At 53.5% G+C, this 17760-nt stretch overlaps 1 long non-coding RNA gene across 6 annotated transcripts; it reads right to left on the bottom strand.

Moving 5' to 3' along the window:
• Nucleotides 1-3746: 3746 nt before the first annotated feature.
• LOC106827739 (uncharacterized) lies at nucleotides 3747-14453 on the bottom strand. 6 transcript variants are annotated; one of them, XR_011504685.1, is made up of 5 exons: nucleotides 11061-14453; nucleotides 7566-10292; nucleotides 7166-7316; nucleotides 4634-4714; nucleotides 3747-4257 (listed from the first exon to the last, which is right to left on the bottom strand). It is a non-coding gene; the product is annotated as an uncharacterized lncRNA (long non-coding RNA). The 6 variants fall into 6 exon arrangements; XR_001397212.3 differs by lacking the exon at nucleotides 4634-4714 and having other exon boundaries at nucleotides 11061-14447; XR_011504681.1 differs by lacking the exon at nucleotides 4634-4714 and having other exon boundaries at nucleotides 7171-7316; nucleotides 11061-14444.
• Nucleotides 14454-17760: the final 3307 nt, after the last annotated feature.

Raw genomic sequence — 17760 nt, forward strand, 5'->3', positions numbered from 1 at the left:
TCCCCCAAAGGAAAAAAAGCGATGCTTGCTTTCTGCGTAGTAAGTGAAGGACTTCCCTGAGCACCTGGGGGAGGGGCCGCGGGGGAGGGAGAGGGCAACAGCAACCCAAAGACCATCCCTGCCCCTCACCCTCAGGCCACTGTGTCCGGAGGCTGCAGAGTCTGGGGAGGCAGCCAGTGGCCTGAAGGCCATTGCTTGCGTCCAGAGCTGGCAGTGGGGCGAAGGGCCTGGAGTCTCAGCTTGGCGCACACCCTGATGCCGAGAGGCCAGGGGCTGGCGAGGGGCTTCTGTTCTTGTCAGGAATGACGTTGTCTCTGTTACAGGTCGGAGGTCAGCGGAGACTTTATAGACTAAACATCTCCTAATTGGAACAGTGTGGATCTGGGTGAGGATCCCCACAAAGCCTGTATCTGTTCCATTTTAATGTCACCCCTTGGAGCGTTAGCCCCTGGTCAAGTTGTCATTCTGTACTTCAGAGGGAGGGGCTGGGCCAGTGACTCAGCCAGACTCCAAGAGAAGGAGCTGCGTCTTCTGTGGGCCCTCCACTCAGTCGGCCCTGCTCTGTGCCGGCCCCTGGGCCTAGTGCTTGAGACACTGAGACGATCATGGCCCTCAAGGAGCTTCCAGTCCGGTGGGAAAGGCTTAAGGTTGTCAATATCAGGTCTGAGGGCCGGCCCTGTGGCCGAGTGGTTAAGTTCGCGCGCTCCGCTTCGGCGGCCCAGGGTTTCACCTGTTTGGATCCTGGGTGCGGACTTAGCACTGCTCATCAGGCCATGCTGAGGCGGCATCCCACATGCCACAACTAGAAGGACCCACAACGAAAGTATGCAACTATGTACTGGGGGACTTTGGGGAGAAGGAAAAATAAAAAATAAATTTAAAAATCTTAAAAAAAAAAAAAAAAGTCAGGTCTGTGCAAAACAGCCCCCAAAGGCCTCTGCCGCAGACTCATGGTTGCAGGGCGGGAGCAACTCTGAGCCTTAGATGGCCTGTCTTCTCCAGGGCCATCAGGCATGTGAAAGATAGAGAGTTCCAGAGACTTCCAGGGAGGTCCACACAGCAGGCAAGAAAGGCTTCACATGGAGAAGGTAATGCTTGTACAGCATCTCACAGGGTGAATCACAGTTTATCAAGAATCCGAGGGCAGAAAGAGCACTGTCGTCAGCGAGGGGAGCTGGGTGAGGTATGGGTTATTTGCAGGACATCAAGGAATCTGGAGGGGCTGGACTATATGCAGGGTAGGGGAAGGGCTGTGCCTGGAGATGAGCCTGGGAGGGAAAGCTGGGGTCAGATTGTGAAGTGCTTTCAAGGCAGTGCTGCGAGTTCATAGTTTATTCCAAGGGCTCCAGGGAGCCATTGAATGTTCTTGAGCAGGAGAGTGCTATGGCTAGATGTGTATTTCAGAGAAACAACTAAGGGCAGGTGGAGAGTTTGGCCTGGAGGCAGGAAGGCCAGATCTGTGGTTATTGCAGAGCTGAGAGTGGCCTGAATCAGGATAGTTGCTATGGGAGGAGACAGGATGGGACCCGAAGCCATCCAGATTAAAGAGTTCCTTTCCCAGCCTTCTTTGGAGCTGGCTATGGCCTTACGACTGAGTTCTGACCAATCCCTGCCCCTTAGGCTTCTTAGGCTTCTGGGTGTAAGTGGAAGTGTTGGGTTTGACTTCTGGGAAGTCTCCTTAAAAAGAGGAGCATGTCCTACTTCTTTGTCTGCCAAGCTTTTACGTAGAACTCCAATGTGATGATAGGAGCTCTTGCAGTCATCTTGGACCATGAAGATGAGTTAGAAAGAAACTGGATCTCTGAAAACTTTACAGGGCTGCCATACCAGCTATGGCCTGCTTACATCCAGAATTATTTTATAGGAGGGGAAAATAAACTTCTATCTTGTTTAAATCACCATTATTTTGGAGTTTTCTGTTAACATACGTGCTGCTCCTCATTTTGCCGTATAAAGGTGAGAAAATGAGTTCCACAGTTCTATATGAGCTTCATAGAAAAAAAGGCTGCATTCTTCCATGGCTTGTCCTGGGGAGTGAGTCATATCACCGTTTCCTGAGAAGAATTGCGGCCCTCCCATCCCCTCTCAGTTTGAAGCAGGAATGGAGAGGCCACTGTTAAGGATACAGATGTTGTGGCCCAGCTGGGCTGGACTTGCCTCCCCAGCCGCATCCCTCCCTCCCCAGTTCTCATCTTCCCCCAGAGAGCACAGGAAGGAAACTTTGTTGGGGGCAAGGGGTGCAGAGGGGAGCCAGATTAGTTCCTCTTATGGTTGGATTCCCAGGGGTGGAGGAGACAGAAAGTCTAGTGGAGGCTTCAGCAGACAGACAGCGGACCTCCAGCTGGACCCTGGGGCCCAAGGCTCTTCTTTGAGTCAGAGAACACTTGGCTGCTTGTCCAAAGATCCTCCTCTGCCTCCAGCTCCCCTGTTCTCAGAGAAGAACAGGGGCTTCTGGTGGATAGCCCAGGAGGCCCTAAGGGGCAGGATGGGCTCCTGCCTTGGGTTTAAAGGGGTGGGGTGGGAGGGGGTGAGGCGGGAGTAGAGGTGGAGTCGGGTCTGGAGGCTGACACCTGCAATTTCACTCTCTAACTTTCCAGCTCTAGCTTTAGGTGAGGAAAGCTTTGGGGGAGGGGGTCCAATTCTCCCAGATTACAAATCAAGTGCTCCAGATAGCATCATCTACCTTGAATCACTTCCATATCTTTCTTCCAGGAACCTGCAGGAGTTTCCCGAAATCCACGCTTACTGAGCACTTACTGAGTGTCAGGTCTCGTGTGTACATGTGTTTGATCTCGCTTCATCCTCACAACAGCCCTCAGAGTTGGCATCGGCCCCATTTTATCCGTGAGAATGGTGAGGCACAGACAGGTTAAGTAATTTGCCTCAGGTCACCCAGCCAGTAAGTGGCCAAGCTGGAACTTGAACACTAGTCACGTGGCTCCAAAGACCAGGTTTTTTGTGCTGGACATCCCTGGGGAGGCCCAGTGGCGGGGGAGGCCTGTGCCTGAAGTTGCAGAGGGCAGTTTCCAGGTCCTCCCAAACCTAGCCCAGGTTGTGAGGGAGGGGTCCAGTCCTTGGCATCCTCCCTTCCAGCCCTCCTGCCTCTCACCCCATCTTATCACCCGCTCTTGTCTTCCTACCTCATCTTCACTTGTTGTCTGCACCCAAAAGGTTTTGAGTGACACTGGATTTGTGATTCAACCAATAAGAATATTAATAATCCCTTATGGAGATTTATTGATGTCAAACTCCTTTCACATACTCAGTGTGCTGAAAACACCCCTGAGGCAGTCAAATGAGGAGATGGAGATTCAAAGACACTCGGGACTTGTCCAGGGCCACACCGCTGGCCAACATGGGGCTTGAGAACAGAGCTCAGTTTCCAGGCTCCTGGTTGGTATTTGGATATGGCAAATAGGATATGCCATCACGTGGAGCCTGACCTCTGACCTCAGGTCTCTGAGCACTTTTTGGATGACATTTGTCCTGCTCCAGGCCCTGTGCTGGGGGAGATTCTAAGGCCTAAGCCACACTCTCAGCCCCTGAGATGCTCAAAACACGGCAGAACAAGGAAGAAAAGTTGAGGAGTCACCCCAAGACCAAGAGCTGGTGTAAGCAGCGATGGGTGGGGGTTCCCAGGAAAGCCAATCGGAGGGATCACTCCTTCCAGGGGTGTCTGCATTTTTCCAGGGACCAAAACTCTTCCATAACCCTGTGTCACATTCATGGTGTGCACCATATCCAAATACCACTGATGCTATTATTTATTTGTTTAGATTGATTTTTTTTTCTTTTTACTCAAAAAAATTTGTAAAGGAAATTTTATATCACTACTTTAAATAGAAAGGTAACTGTGAAGATCAATTAAATTATAGCTGGATGTTGCTGGTGAAGACTCTGCGCCTGAGGGCTGCTCTCTTTTTCTAAAAAAGGACACGCGTGCGGAGCAAGTGTTAATGAGGTGTTAGAGACACATTAGCCCCTGACTGACTTTTTCCTTGACTCATTACAAGGATGGAAAGAGGATAGAGAAAGGGGACAATTTTCTCACTCCATAATTCAATGTTATTAAAGGCTAACTAAAATCATCTCGAATGTGCCCCAGATCATCTCAATGCTGTCCATTCTTTGAGAACCAGTGGCACAGAAAAACGAACATTCGAGTGCCCAGGGTCAAGGTTGGTGTAATGTTCGGGGAGCAGACCCTCCAGCGGCAAGCCCCACAGGGCATTATGGATAACTCATGTCATCTTCTCTCTGCAAAAGAAGAGGATAGGTAGGCTTCTCAGCTTTTATATATCCTTTTACAACTTGCAGAGACTTTGTTAAGCATTTGAAGTTCTCAGATCCCTGGGTAATTTCCTCTCTATTACAGTGGAGAAAGCTCAGGTAGAGATGGTTGCAGGGCCTCCCAAGACCATCCAGCAGGTTACCCAACGAAATACTGAGCAAACACTTGCTGGCCCTCTCTAGAGCCACCCCGTCTTCAGGTGGGAGAACGGAGCACCCACTTTGTGCGGGAAGCCTATCCCCCAGGGAAGCAGTCCCACACCCTCGGAAGTTGATCCTGGAAGAAGAGCTTCTGGAGCAGTCATCTTGGGAGTCTGACCTCTGCCCCTGAAGCTGGACTCACCAGCCTTTGGGGGTCTCTCTCTTCCTCATTCCCATGGCTCCCACCCTGTTGGTCTCAGTGGTTACTCAGGGGAAGGAAAGACTAAGGGGACACAAACACCAAGAAAACAGGAATGCGTCACTGTCCAGAGCCCGAGACATCTGCCCTCCAGTGTCAGGGGCCTGGGGACCTCAGTTCCTGGCCTGCGCCTGCCTCCACATGGACAGCTGACCTGCTAGCCACCACTGGGGAGTTCCTTCTACACTTTGCAGCCTCTTCATGCTCCAGGTTCAAAGCACCTGGTTCCTGGGCCTCTGCCTAGCCAGGCCTTTCCAGCTCAGGGCTGGCTCTTGCGCCAAGGGACACACTTTTCATAACCGGTCTCAGCAATGTTTCTCCTTCCATTGAGACCCACCTCTCACCTTCAGAGTGTGGCATGGCAGTATGAACACACTTTGTTTTAATTAGACAATATATATCCATTGTAGAAAATACAAATTAGCAGAAAGAATAAGATTAAAAATCACTCAACCTCATCACCCAGAGAAAACTCTTATGAATATTTTGTTGTCTGTTCTCTGGATTTTTTTCCATGCATGCCCATCTTTTTTTCTCTATTGCTTTGGTAATGCTTTTTCATATCAGTAGTGAAAACTCTATGGCTTTGACCCTCAAAGTGTGGTCTGGGGACCAGCAACTCAGTATCCCTTGGGAGATTATGAGAAATGAAGAATTTCAGGTGTCACTCCAGACCTGTTGAATCAAAATCTTCATTTTAACAAGCCCCCCGGGGGAATTCCTGTGCGCATTAAGGTTTGAGACTGTGGCTATTTGGCATCATTTTTAATATTGTACTCCCAGGGAATACTTACCACCTTGTGGCTAAATTTTTCTTCTCAAATCCACCTATAGTTGGGCATTTAGGTTATAGCTAATATTTTCTCTGTTAACAAGGCTACAATGAACATCTTTATACATATTTGTTGCCTGTATCCCTTAAATTCCTAGAAATAGAATTTCTAGGTCAAGGGCTTCTGATGTTTATCGTCAAGTTGCTCTACAGAAAGGCTGTTCCAGTTTACACTCCTCCCTGCAATGTCCAGGAACCGTGAGATCCCTACACTCTGGCATCCTTGGTATTATCATTCGGTTACATCTTTGCCATCAGATCTGTGACAGTGTGTCTCAGGGTTGGCTCTGCATACATTTCCTTGGTTACTGGCCAGTTAAGCTGCACATTTCTCCATGTGAGTATCAGCCATTTGCATTTCTTCTGGCTGTGTGTCTACTGGGGTCTTTTGTATCCAAAGCCCCCCAGGATGAGAGTGAGAGATGTTGCTAATGAGGGCTGCAGGTGGCTTGGCCCAGTGCTGGTGGAGAGTTCTGCACAGAGTGAACACAGACAAGTGGACATGCCTGCTTGCACGCTCATGTCGGCTCTCTGTGGGTCCCAGCCTCATGCTGTGTCCAGACCCTAGAGCAAGTGCCCAGCCAAGCCTCTGCCTTCTGGCCTGGTGAGGACTGGGTGCTGGCTGCCACCCAGGATGGTGTTCTTAGGCCTGGCTGGACACCCCATGGTCCTCCAGGCAGACAAGCAGGCCAGCCAGGTGTGCTGCGGGGAGCTGGCAGTGAGGACAATTCAGGGAAGTGACCCTGCCCAGTTGCAGAGCTCCTATCCCAGCAAGCATTGTGAGCCGCCCACTGGCCACTGTTGCTGAAGCTGCTGACCATGGCAGCAGGAAGCAGCACTTACTCAGCCCCGGCTGCACGTGGCTGTTTGCTGCCTCCCTCCGCCCAGGCTTCCTCCAGGCATAGCCTGCCCAGCTAGCAGCTGGAGGAAGTCGTGTGTGGGGAGGAAACAGGCGGGACCACCCCCAACATCCCCTGCAAGCCTGCACCTGTGCTCTGCCGGCCCTGCCACCTGTTGCCTGACTGGGCATGAGGCCTGACCGGGGGGGCCTCTGCAGCAGAGTGAGGCATGGGGCTGGGACATGGGGTGGGTCCTTGCCCCGGGGCAGGGAAATGTGGAGTGGGACCCCGCACTGACATTTACCGAATGCGCCTCTCCCTCTCCACAGCCACTGGGATGTATGTATTATTATCTCCCTCTGACAAACAAGGAAATCAAAGCTCAGAAAATAGGAGCAATAATAGCTTAACCCAGAGATTGCTTATTAGGCACCAGGAAGTCTGCTGAACACTTTGCAAGTGTTAACTTATTCAAGTCTCACAAGAATAGCGGGTACGAGAGTAGACCCATTTTCGGCGAGGAAACTGAGGCATGGAGAGGTGAAGGCACTTGCTCTAGGTCACACAGCCTGTCAGAGGCAGATCTAAGTGTCTTGACTCCGAAGTTCAGACCCTTAATCCCGTCTCCCCACCCGCTGCCCACCAGGTGACCCTTCCAGAGCCCCGGACCTGGCTGAGAGCAGCAGTGGGGAAGTTGGAAGGGGCCAGTCCACTGCCCTCATTGGATTGCCTCAGCACTGGCCACCCGTCCCCCGGGGAAGCACCCAAGCTGTCCCTCGTGTGGCACCATTCAGGGGGAGTCACCTGACCCTGGGCCTTTGTCTTGTCATTCTCTCCTGTGTCTCCTTCCCCCTGAGCAGGTGTCCATGGGGACTGTCTCTCAGATGCTGTGTCCTCCGGCTGTCTCTATCCTGCTCTGTGATGCCCTGACTCTGGGTTTCTCTGGCTCTTCTCTCTGGTAGGCAGAAGGAGCAGAGGGGGAATTTACATGAAATGTAGCAAACGCGTTGTGGCACCCAGTTGCCATGGGCAGCAGAAAAGTGTCTCCCAGCTGGTTGCTGAATGGGTAGAGGATAAAGCAGAGGGGAAGGGAGGGAGGAGCCTGTTCAGGGGTTAGGGGGCCAGCAGGGCTGATGTCTGGAGCATGGGAAGAGACTGTTCCCCAGAACTAGGGAGGGTGCAGTGGCCCTGGGCCCTCACGTACCTCCTTTCACCTTCCACAGTGGCGGTGGTGGCCCCAGGCTGCCCCAAGCGCTGTGCAGCTGTTGCTGCTGATGCAAGCTGCTGGCTGTGGGAGGCTGGGAGGGCCAGGAGGAAGGAGGGAGTTGTTCTCAGAGTGAGGGTCTCTGCGTAAGTCTGTTGACAAGCTTTCAAGTCCGCAAGATGGGACTCTGGGTTCTCAACAAGATTCACTCTGTCCCAAGTGGTGCTCCAGGCTGGCCTCCAGGCCTTTGGCGATCAGGGTGGAGTCCATCCGCAGCTGTCATGGCAACCTGTATCTCTTCAGGACTGCACAGAAAGGCCTAGAGCCTGCAGCCCAGGGGACCAGGGGCTCAGAAGACTGAGCAATGGGCAAGTAAGTGCATGGATGTGCCAGGGGGAACCCTGTAGGGTAGGGCCCATAAAGGGGCCCGACGTTGGCCCAGCTGCTTCCTTCCAGTCCTTGCCTCTTCCCAGCAGTGTCTCCTGGGTCTGGCCTCACTAAGATGTGCTTCTGCCAAGCTGGCTGGCCTCCAGGTGGATTTGGGACAGACAGCTGGGATGTGGTGTTTCCCGCTCTGTAGAGACGGAGGCTGGAGATGGGGCCATAGTGGGGCTGGAGCCAAGAGTGCTGGGCCCCTCGGCTATGGATCTCAGCAGGATGGTGGGGTCACGGGTGGGTGAAGACTGGCCAGAATGTATTTAGTGAGGTTTCCCAGGGAGGGGATATGTCAAAGGATCAGGACCAGGTGGTCCCCATACCTCCACCCATTTTTTACCCAGGTGCCGGTGAGACCTGAGTGGGTCCCTCTGGAAGGCCAGCCAGCTGGTCATGAGGCCCCCTCCTGTGTCCTCACCCCATGGCTCTCACTCATTCAGAATAGTTCCTCTCCCCGTCAGGGTCAGGCAGCCTGCTGCAGGGTAGCAACAGGCACTGTTCACTCGCCTCTTTTTCTTTTTTTTAAAGATTGGCACCTGAGCTAACATCTGTTGCCAATCTTCTTTTTATTTTTTCTTTCTCCCCCAAAGCCCCCCAGTACATAGTTGTATATTCTAGTTGTGGGTCCTTCTGGTTGTGCTATGTGGGACGCCACCTCAGCATGGCTTGATGAGTGGTGCTAGGTCTATGCCTGGGATCCGAACCAGGGAAACTCCAGGCTGCTGAAGGGGAGCATGTGAACTTAACCACTCTGCCACGGGGCCGGCCCCTCACTCGCCTCTTTTTGAATCTCCTGGTGGACTTGGTCATAGCTGCCTGGACTCCTGATTCTGGCAAGGATGCCATGTTCAGCTCAAGACAACCTGTGCTTGGCTTTACAGGGCACACACGAATAATAACACAGCCCTTCCCTGATCCCTAGCTGCCAGGTTCAGCTTTGGTCCTTCTTCCTGTCCTTCCTTGTCTGGACAACTCCTATCCATCCCTTGAGGCCCAGGTCAGATACGAAGCTGTTCCTGCTCTTCCCCACCCATTCCAGGCAGAATCACTCATTTCCCCACTCTGTGTCCCCTTAGCACTGAGTGAATGAAGCTTCCCAAAGAGCCATTCTGAACTTGACACTCTCCTGCTCAAACATTTTCCATGGCTCCCCATTGCAAAAAAGCCTTTTGCACTTTTTGGCTTCCTTATCCCCTAGGCTGTACCAGAGGACCCTCCACTCCCATCAAATTGTCCCCCAGCCTTCCCCCAAACTTGGCCTGAACCTCCCCCTCTCTACTCTCTTGCTCAGGCCAAGGCCTCTTCCTGGAACACACACCACCATGCTCACCTATTGAAATCCTACCCACTCTGCAAGGCCTGCCAACTCCTGGTACCCTGGGAGGCTGATGGCTTCTGAAAAGGCATAAGAGAAACCTCCCTTGGGGGCCCAGGGTTCCTCTTCCATCCCCTCCCCTTTAGGGCTTTTGAACAACTCCCATGATATATTTCATAATTTGAACCAAGCAGCAGCTGACAGCCTCCCATTAATGTCCTATGTGAGTGCACATGAAGTGTGTCACTGTGTGTGGATGGATATACGCATATGGTCATGGGAAGATATAAGCAAGCATATGCACGGGGAGCTATGCATGTGTTTGGAAATGTGTAGGAGTGAATGTGCCTTTGCACGTGTGAAAGTGTGTGTGTGCACATGTGTGCGCATGTGGGCCTATGCGGATGAACCTGTGCCTCTCGGCCAATACATGTGTGCACATGTGTACCTGTGTGGGTGTTTGTGTGTGTTGAAGGTGTGTGCTCATATATGCGGGTGAATCTCTATGTGCACCCGGGTGGACGTGTCCTGGTGCACTTCCTTCCATCCAACCTGGGGGTACTAGGGAAGGTCAAGGCTAGTCAGTTTGCCTTCCATGCACCCCCAATCTCCAGGGGTGTGAGGAGGGGCTGCACATTGCATCCCGACTTTTGACAGAGATAAATGAAGCACTCCTGTGAGGTTTCCAGGCCGTGGTGATGAGCAGCTGTGAGTGGCAGGGGTCTGGCCCAATGGTGACCTGGCCCCTGGCCTCCAGCCCTCGGCACCCCGTCCCCTACTGAGATGGCAACCAGACTAGGAGGGCTAGGGAGGGGTCCAACAAGAGATAATGACTCTGTCCTGGTCCCCAGGCAACAGGAGCCCTCCCTGGGCCTGTGCAGAGCTGCATATGTTGGGCCCTGGCACTGGGGATGGCAATGGGAACAGAGTCCCTGGGGGAAGCCAGGTCTGTGGTCCTCTTTCCTCTTCAGGGTAAACTTTGGAGGAACAAAGCAAGAGGTTAACACTGAAGGAGGGTCCACTCATGTGAACCCGCTTTAGATGGAACAAGGAGTTAGAGGTTTAAAGTGCAACAAGGAGGCTTAGGCTAGACTCGTTTACAAAGGCCACAAAATCTGTGTCTGCAAAGACCTCAACCGTGGGATCCATATCCACCCACAGGGCTGGAGGAGGGTGTCCGAGGCAGGAGACTCCTGGATGTCCTTTAGAAGTCCCCCCACACACTGTTCTGGTTCTGTCTCATGGCCTCTGCAGCTCTGAGGGGCCCAGAGGGGACTCTGAGGAGAGGATTAGCTGGGCCACTTCCGTGCGCTGCTCCCAAGATCCTTCTCGGCACTCCTCCCTCTAGAACCTTCTTATCCTCCATTTCCTGCTGCCCTCCCCTCACTTCCAAGTGGCTGCCCCAGCCTTGCCCCCAAAGTGCAAGTCACTCCCTCTCTGCTGCTCCAGAATTTGGGAAAGAAGCCACAAATTCTCCCAGCAGACCACCCCCAAGGGTCCAGCCCAGTCCTGCCTGGTCCCTGGAGCACAGCCCTGGACTTCCCACCCACAGGAGAGGTGCTTAGAGGCCCATACCCGAGGGGTGCCTCAGGAGGGCAGGGAGAGGGCAGGCTTCGGTTGGCAGGATCCCTCACCAGGGTGGTCCTGAGGGTGCTGAGGCCAACTGAACATGAGAATGTGCCCCGGGACACCACATCCATGCTAGTGTCCTCCTTCTCTGAGGAGGTTTGGGGCCCCTGCCTTACCTTTCCTGGTGGCTTTCTCTTGCTCTCCAGGGAGTGGCCATGCGCGAGACCATGCAGAGATGTTTGGGGAGGGCGTGGAGGGAGGGTGGGTGCCCCCCAACGCCCTGGACTCCCCTCCTCCTCCTGGAGCTCCTGTGCCCTCCTTGGGAGGTCTGACCCAGGCAAGCCCAGAGACAAGGGAAGGAGGTCGTTAATCACCGTTATTTATTATTTCTTATGTAATGGGTGTTATGAAACATGGGACCTTGTACCAGGCATGACCGGGAATATGCGAAAGACAGTCCCTACCAGTAAGAACTTCCCATGGGATGACCAGGTAGGCCAGAAGCCATCAGGCAACTTGCAGACCAGTCTGGAAAGAGGGGTGTAGGCCTGACTGGGCTCTTGTTGGAGGTGAGTCTGTCTGCTCTGACTGCTCACTGCCTCTGAGAGCCCAGAGATAGGAAGGGGGCTGGGTTCGGGGGCCCCCTACACCACAGCAGGCCCAGATCAGCTCTGGCTCCAGGGTGGCCTGGGTCACAGCTGGAGCTGTCACAATATTGACCCAGAAGGAGATAACATCCAAAAGGCTTGGAGTCCCAGTCGGACAAGTAAGAGGACGTCGCCGGAAAAGATCCCTGGCCCCTAGGGGGATCAAACTAAATGGGACTTTAATAGGTCTCTTCCAGCTCAGGTTTCATGGGTAATTGGAAGCAGGTTCTGAGCTGAGCAGAGTGGGCTGGCCCTAATGGCCTGCTGGGGACTGAGGCGGGACAGGGCATGCTGCCTCCATGCCACCCCACACGTCCCACTGTGGCCTCACTGGGGGCTTCCGGACTCCCTTTATTCTGCTTCCGAAGTGCTGCTGGCTTAACCCCTTCAGAGGAAGAACCCGCAGTAAGAAGGTGGATGGAGATTTGAGTCAGAGCTAGCTTACAGGGGAAAAGAGAAGCCCGTCCTGAGCCAGACACGCGCTAGGCCTTCATTCATTCATTCATTCATTCAAGAAATCTACATTAACATTTAAAGCTGGCAACAACCCTTTAAAATAGAACCCTTACATTTTTTTAATTACAAAAGAGTACATACTTGTTGAAATAAAATTCAAGCAACATCAAGGTACATTAAGTAAAATATAAAAATTCTCCTTTCCCACACCCACTGCTCTGTCCCTCCCTCACGACTCCCATACTCCAGGGATAACCTCTGCCTATCGCTTATCAGATGTCCTTCCAGATCATCTGCAATGCATCCTGTACCACATCCTGCTGTTTTCATTCAACAATGTATCACCAATACCCTTCCAAGGCAGTAAGTAGAGTGTGGATAGTCCTCACTCCCACTTTAAAGATGAGAAAACTGAGGTTCAGAAAGGTTTAATGCTGTCCTAGGCTGCACAGCCAGGCCTTGTTCTCACCCTGCCACAGCTTCCAGCCTCTTCCTGCAGAAGGTAGATAGGATGGAGCCCAGAGGCTGGAAAACTGCTGAGGGAGGGTTGGGATGGAGTGGAGTGGAGAACGAGAAGGAAGCAGCTGGCTAGGGAGGGGGTTCAGGGCTGCTTGGAGCGCAGCGGTGCCACTCCTCCAGCATCCCTCAGGAGCCCGCTGTACTCATGCACAGGGGCCTGGGGCCCTGGAGGCCTTGACTGAGCAGGCTGGTCAGCTGGCAGCGGAAGAGTTTTCAAAGCAAACCTGGCGAGAGGGAAGGAAGGATTGCATTTCAGCCCCAAATATGCCTGGGACACGTACATTTCTCCACTGGCTGGCCCCTCCCTAGGCCTAAAGGGGCATTTCTAGCCTCACACCATTGGGTGCAGGCCACTGCCCCTGCCTGCTAATGCCTGCCAGATGGGCCTGTGTTCTCCCTCTAGGGCTACGGTCCTACATTCCCCTGTGGCCTCCAGCCACCTGGCCTCCAGCGACATGTCCATCTGCTGAGGGCGGGCATTCCTTACTGCAGTTGAGACCCTGAGAGGCCAGGACCAGCTCCTACATCAGGGAAGGGACTGAGAGGACAGGGAGGTGGGGGGCCAGCCCAGCCTGTGCCTCAGCCTGAAGTATAAACAAGACAGGCTCTGAAAAGGTCGTGACCCAGAGGCCTCCACTCCAGCCACCCAGCCTTCCTCCTCCTGCCTGGGACCTCCAAGGGGAAGCTGAGAGAACACAGGATGGTCAGGGAAGAAAATATCCATGTTCCTACTAGGCAGACATATGCATTCTCAGCCAGGCACACGCACGCACATGCACACTCATGCACACACCCACTGATGCAGAAAGGGAGAACGCGGCCTAGGCATGGCACAGCTGCCCATCAGAGATGGCTTAAGGGATGCCGCCAGTAGAGCAGAGGAATGGACCAGGTGGCCTTTGGGGAGCTCTCCATTCCTAAGTCTGTCTGGAAAAATGCTCCCACAAGGACCACCCAGACCTGGGATGGAATCACAGAGATTCTCCCACAAGGTACTCAGGTCATTTGGGGAAGAGGACACTGATCCACTCACTTTGCCAATATCCTTGGCAAACCTACTCTGTGCCAGGCACCATGCTGGGCCAGGGAGCACACAGGGCATCTGCAAGGCTCCACTTGTACCAGGCCCCGCTGGGCATATGGGGAAGAGAGTCCCTACCAGCAAGAGAGGAGCCGATTCCTCCCCACCGGCGGGGGGGGGCGGGGGGGGGGTGCTGAGCAATCACTGAGGGGCTGCAGAGTGGTCTTCAGCCAAGCCGAGGCCATACCTAGGATGAAGACCCTCCGGCCCCGCCCCAGCTAGTGCCCAGCTTACAACAAGACTGGGACGGCCCATGTCTCCTCCCTGCCCACACCCCACCCTACCCCCACAGTTCTGGCCCTGGCTGGGGCCCCAGAAAGGAAATCACTAAGGAGGATTGAGTGTCAATTCACAAACTAATCCGATCAGCGCAAACAGCTACAGCACACGCTGTTCCCGCGCCGCAGCCCCCTCCCCTGCTCTGTAGACCCTGGCGGCTGCTGGCGGGCAGGCCTGGCCCCTGCCTGGCTGCGAGGCCAATTACAGCGGCCTTAATCACCACAGTGGCGGCGGCGCGGCGTGAACAACTGTCTGCCCATCAGTCTCCTTCCCGGGGCGACGTGGAGGGGATGAGCCCTTGCAGCTCTCCTCAAAGGAGCAGGAGCGTGAAACTGGATCCCAACAACAACCCGGTGGCCGCCGTCCAGGGGAACGCCTGGCTCCTCTCGCTGCCTGCTGGTCTTCTGTGTGTTTGCCGGGCTCCTGCTGCACTGGGGTGGAGGGCCCACAAGGACAGGCCTGGGGACTGCGCATCCCCTGAGCACTAACGCCATTGCCATTGCTCCCTCCTAGCCGCCATTGCTTCCGACAGCTGAGCTGGGGAGGCGGGCGCTCCCTGCCAGTCAGAGCAAATTAGGTGCCCGGACGTTGAGGTCTGCTTGGCATTTCCTGTGTTGGCTTTGGCTGGTGAGGCCAGGCCAGTGGGCTGCCCTCTTGACCCAAACTGAGTCGAACAGGCACGTCCTGGACTCTGGAGCCCATTGACTTCTGCTCTCTGCCCCACAGGGAATCCTGTTCCGGAAAAAAGCTCACCCCTCCCCGCCTGGGTTCCCACTGAGCTGCCTTCCCTTGCCTTGTAGGGTGCTCTGACGCCTGAGGCCTGGCCAGCCCCCAACCTGGCTCATCTCAATGCATGTTCCTCAGGCTCAGGAATGGAGCCCATGGAATTTGCAGGCCTCTGAGCATCCCAGTGCCTCCTGGATGTGGTAAAGCCCCTTGGCCTGCAGACCCCCGGGGCTGGGGTTCAGTGGGGGGCTCTGAGCTCCTCTGATCTTTGGCTCCCATCTGTCTGTGGAATAATTTCCTCACCCAAAGCCCTGTCCTTTGCCTGGACCCCAAGGAGCCAGGAGCTGCTCTGGGCGGCAGCACCTGGGTCCCAGCTCGAGACCATGCAGGAGCTCCCATAAGGGCCAGCTTCACGTGCAGGCTTTAGCATTTCCAGCTCCTGTTCCTCAGCCCATGTTTTCTTTGGCTTTGGGTCTTTGAGACACCAGATTGTCTAAAACAAGACGATACTCGTCTACTCATGATACTCATTTTCCCAAAGAGCAGAGTCTGCAACACAATCAGGCTCTTTGTGTGCAGTGCGGTCCCCAGCCACCCCTTCCCCAGATGCCCCATCCCCGCCCCAGCCAGGTCGCCTTGGGGCATGGAGCACTCCTCATTCCCAGTGGCCAGGGGTCTCTGGCCTAAGATATGGCAAAGCTGGGCAGAGAGGGCAGAGCTAAATCCCACCCCATAGACCATCACTGGTCTACACTTCTTTCCTCTCTCCTCCCCAGCCTCGGGGGCCAGCAGAGCCTGTGAGAAGCAGCAGGAAATGGGAATTCTCTAGAGCACAAGCCCTAGAGTTAGAGATTCCTGAGTATGAATCCAGCTCTACTGCACACCAGCTGTGTGCCTGGAACAAGTACCAACTGGCTGTGAAACTCAGTCGCCCTGTCAGTAAAATGGGGACAACAAGGGTTCTGTAGCATATGGTTTGTGAGAGGGGTCAACGAGCCTAGCCTATAGTAATCCCTCAATAAATGGCTACCATTTACACATCTATCCCTCTGCATGGAGTTGGCTGAGCAGCCACTAAGGGGTCTGTAGAATGATCCCGGGCCAAGTTTAAGCCACACATAGGATGGAGACTCTGCACCCCTACCCTATGGTTGCTTCCTTGCCCCTAGGCTGGCTCCACACTGCTGTCTCCCTGAGGAGGCTGCAGGCCCGGGCTGGCTCTCTCCCAAGCCCCTCTGCCCCAAGGCCATCAAGAACTTGCCACCCTAACTGGACAGGTCAGCCCACCAGGGCAGAGCGGTCTCAGGGGTCACGAAGATGATTGGGTACCCAAAGTCCCTGCCTGTGCAGGTCTCCGTCTCTCTCCAGGGAAAGAGAAGGCACAGCACAAGCTCCCCAGCTTCCCGGGCCAGGCACACAGTGCTAGGAGTTTGCTGAATGTGTGATGAAGGGACAGGCTCTGGACTTCCTGCACTGCTCGTGGGAGGAGCAATAGGCATAATTTTTCTGGAAAGCTTTGGGTGATAGCTATCAAGAAGACGAGGAGTGTTTATCACTTTGATGCACAATTCTACTTCTGGTACCATCCCCTGGGAAATAATGTGAAATGTCAGAAGTCGGGCAGGGCTGCAGGAGGGCCCATAAAAATTTCTACAAAGATGTTCTTCTTAGTGTCGTTTGTAATAGCAAGAATCAACAAAACAGAGAAGACGCCTCAGTATCCAATGGCAGGAGACTGGTTAAGTACATTATGCTATATCCATCCCCACAGGGAAGTAAAGAGGAAGCACTGAAAATTATGTTTAGGAAAAAATTTTAATGACACATCAACATCTGAGTAAAAAAGTCAGGATATCTAACTGCTGACAGAGTATAATCTTAATTATGTGAAAAAATAGTTTATGAATGGGTAAACAAAATGTGATATATACAATGGAATATTATTCAGCCTTAAAAAGGAATGAATTCTGACACACACTACAACATGGATGAACCTTAAGGACGTTATCCTAAGTGAAATAAGCCAGACAGAAAAGGACAAATACTGTATGATTCCACTTATGTGAGGTATGTAGAGTCATCAAATTCATAGAGACAGAAAGCAGCATGGTGGTTGCCAGGGGAGAAGGGGGAGTTAGAGTTCATGGATAGAGTGTCAATTTGGGAAGATGAAAAGTTCTGGAGATGGTGATGGTTGCATAACAACGTGAATGTACTTAACACCACTGAACTGTACAGTTAAAAGTAGTTAAAATAGGGGGCCGGCCCCGTGGCCGAGTGGTTAAGTTCGCGCACTCCGCTTCAGCGGCCCAGGGTTTCACCGGTTTGGATCCTGGGCACGGACATGACACCACTCATCCGGCCATACAGAGGCGGCATCCCACATGTCACAACTAGAAGGGCCCACAGCTAAAATGTACAACTATGTAGTGGGGGGATTTGGGGAGAAAAAGCAATTTAAAAAAAAAGATTTAAAAAAATAGTTAAAATGGTAAATTTTTTATTATGGATATTTTGCCACAATAAAAAAGGGTCATAGGGAAATACATCAAAATGTTCATAATAAATATTTTTTAGTAAAGGGATTATGGCTGATCTTTATTTCTTTTAGTTTCCAACATCTTGCCCCTAGAAAATGAGCTTTTTTGTTTTGTTTGTTGTTTGTTTTAAGGAAGTTTACTCCAGCATCTCCCAGATGTGCACAGGGGTGGGGGAGGGGGGAGAGGCGGGGTCCAGCTGCAGCTGGAATTGAGGGGAGAAGCACTGCTTGCTGGGGAGCGGTGGCTCTGAGAAGGCTTGGGGTCTCCCCTAAGCTCTCCCCCCGTTATTCACCCGCCTCTCCCTCTGCCTGGCCTGTATGTTCCGGCCTGGCCCAGGAGCCTCTCCCCAGGAACAGCACTGTCCCCAGCCTGAAGGGGCTGCCCCAGCCCTAGTGGGAATGCGGGCTCGGGGCTTTCTCAGACGGTCAGTACCCACGACGCCTTCCCGCTGCTGCTCCGCCCCAGCCCAGCTGCAAAAACAACAGCCCATACCCAAAGCCCTGTTATTGCAGCCTGGACTGTGCAGAGGAAGGAGTGGGGCTGGGGCCTGGCAGCCACAAACAGACCGAGGGGCAGGGGCACACTCGGGAGTGGGAGAGTCCTCTCCTGTTCCCCTGGGGAAACTTGG

This window comes from Equus asinus, chromosome 7 (genome assembly GCF_041296235.1).
Source record: "Equus asinus isolate D_3611 breed Donkey chromosome 7, EquAss-T2T_v2, whole genome shotgun sequence".
In the NCBI taxonomy this organism is placed as follows: domain Eukaryota; kingdom Metazoa; phylum Chordata; class Mammalia; order Perissodactyla; family Equidae; genus Equus; species Equus asinus.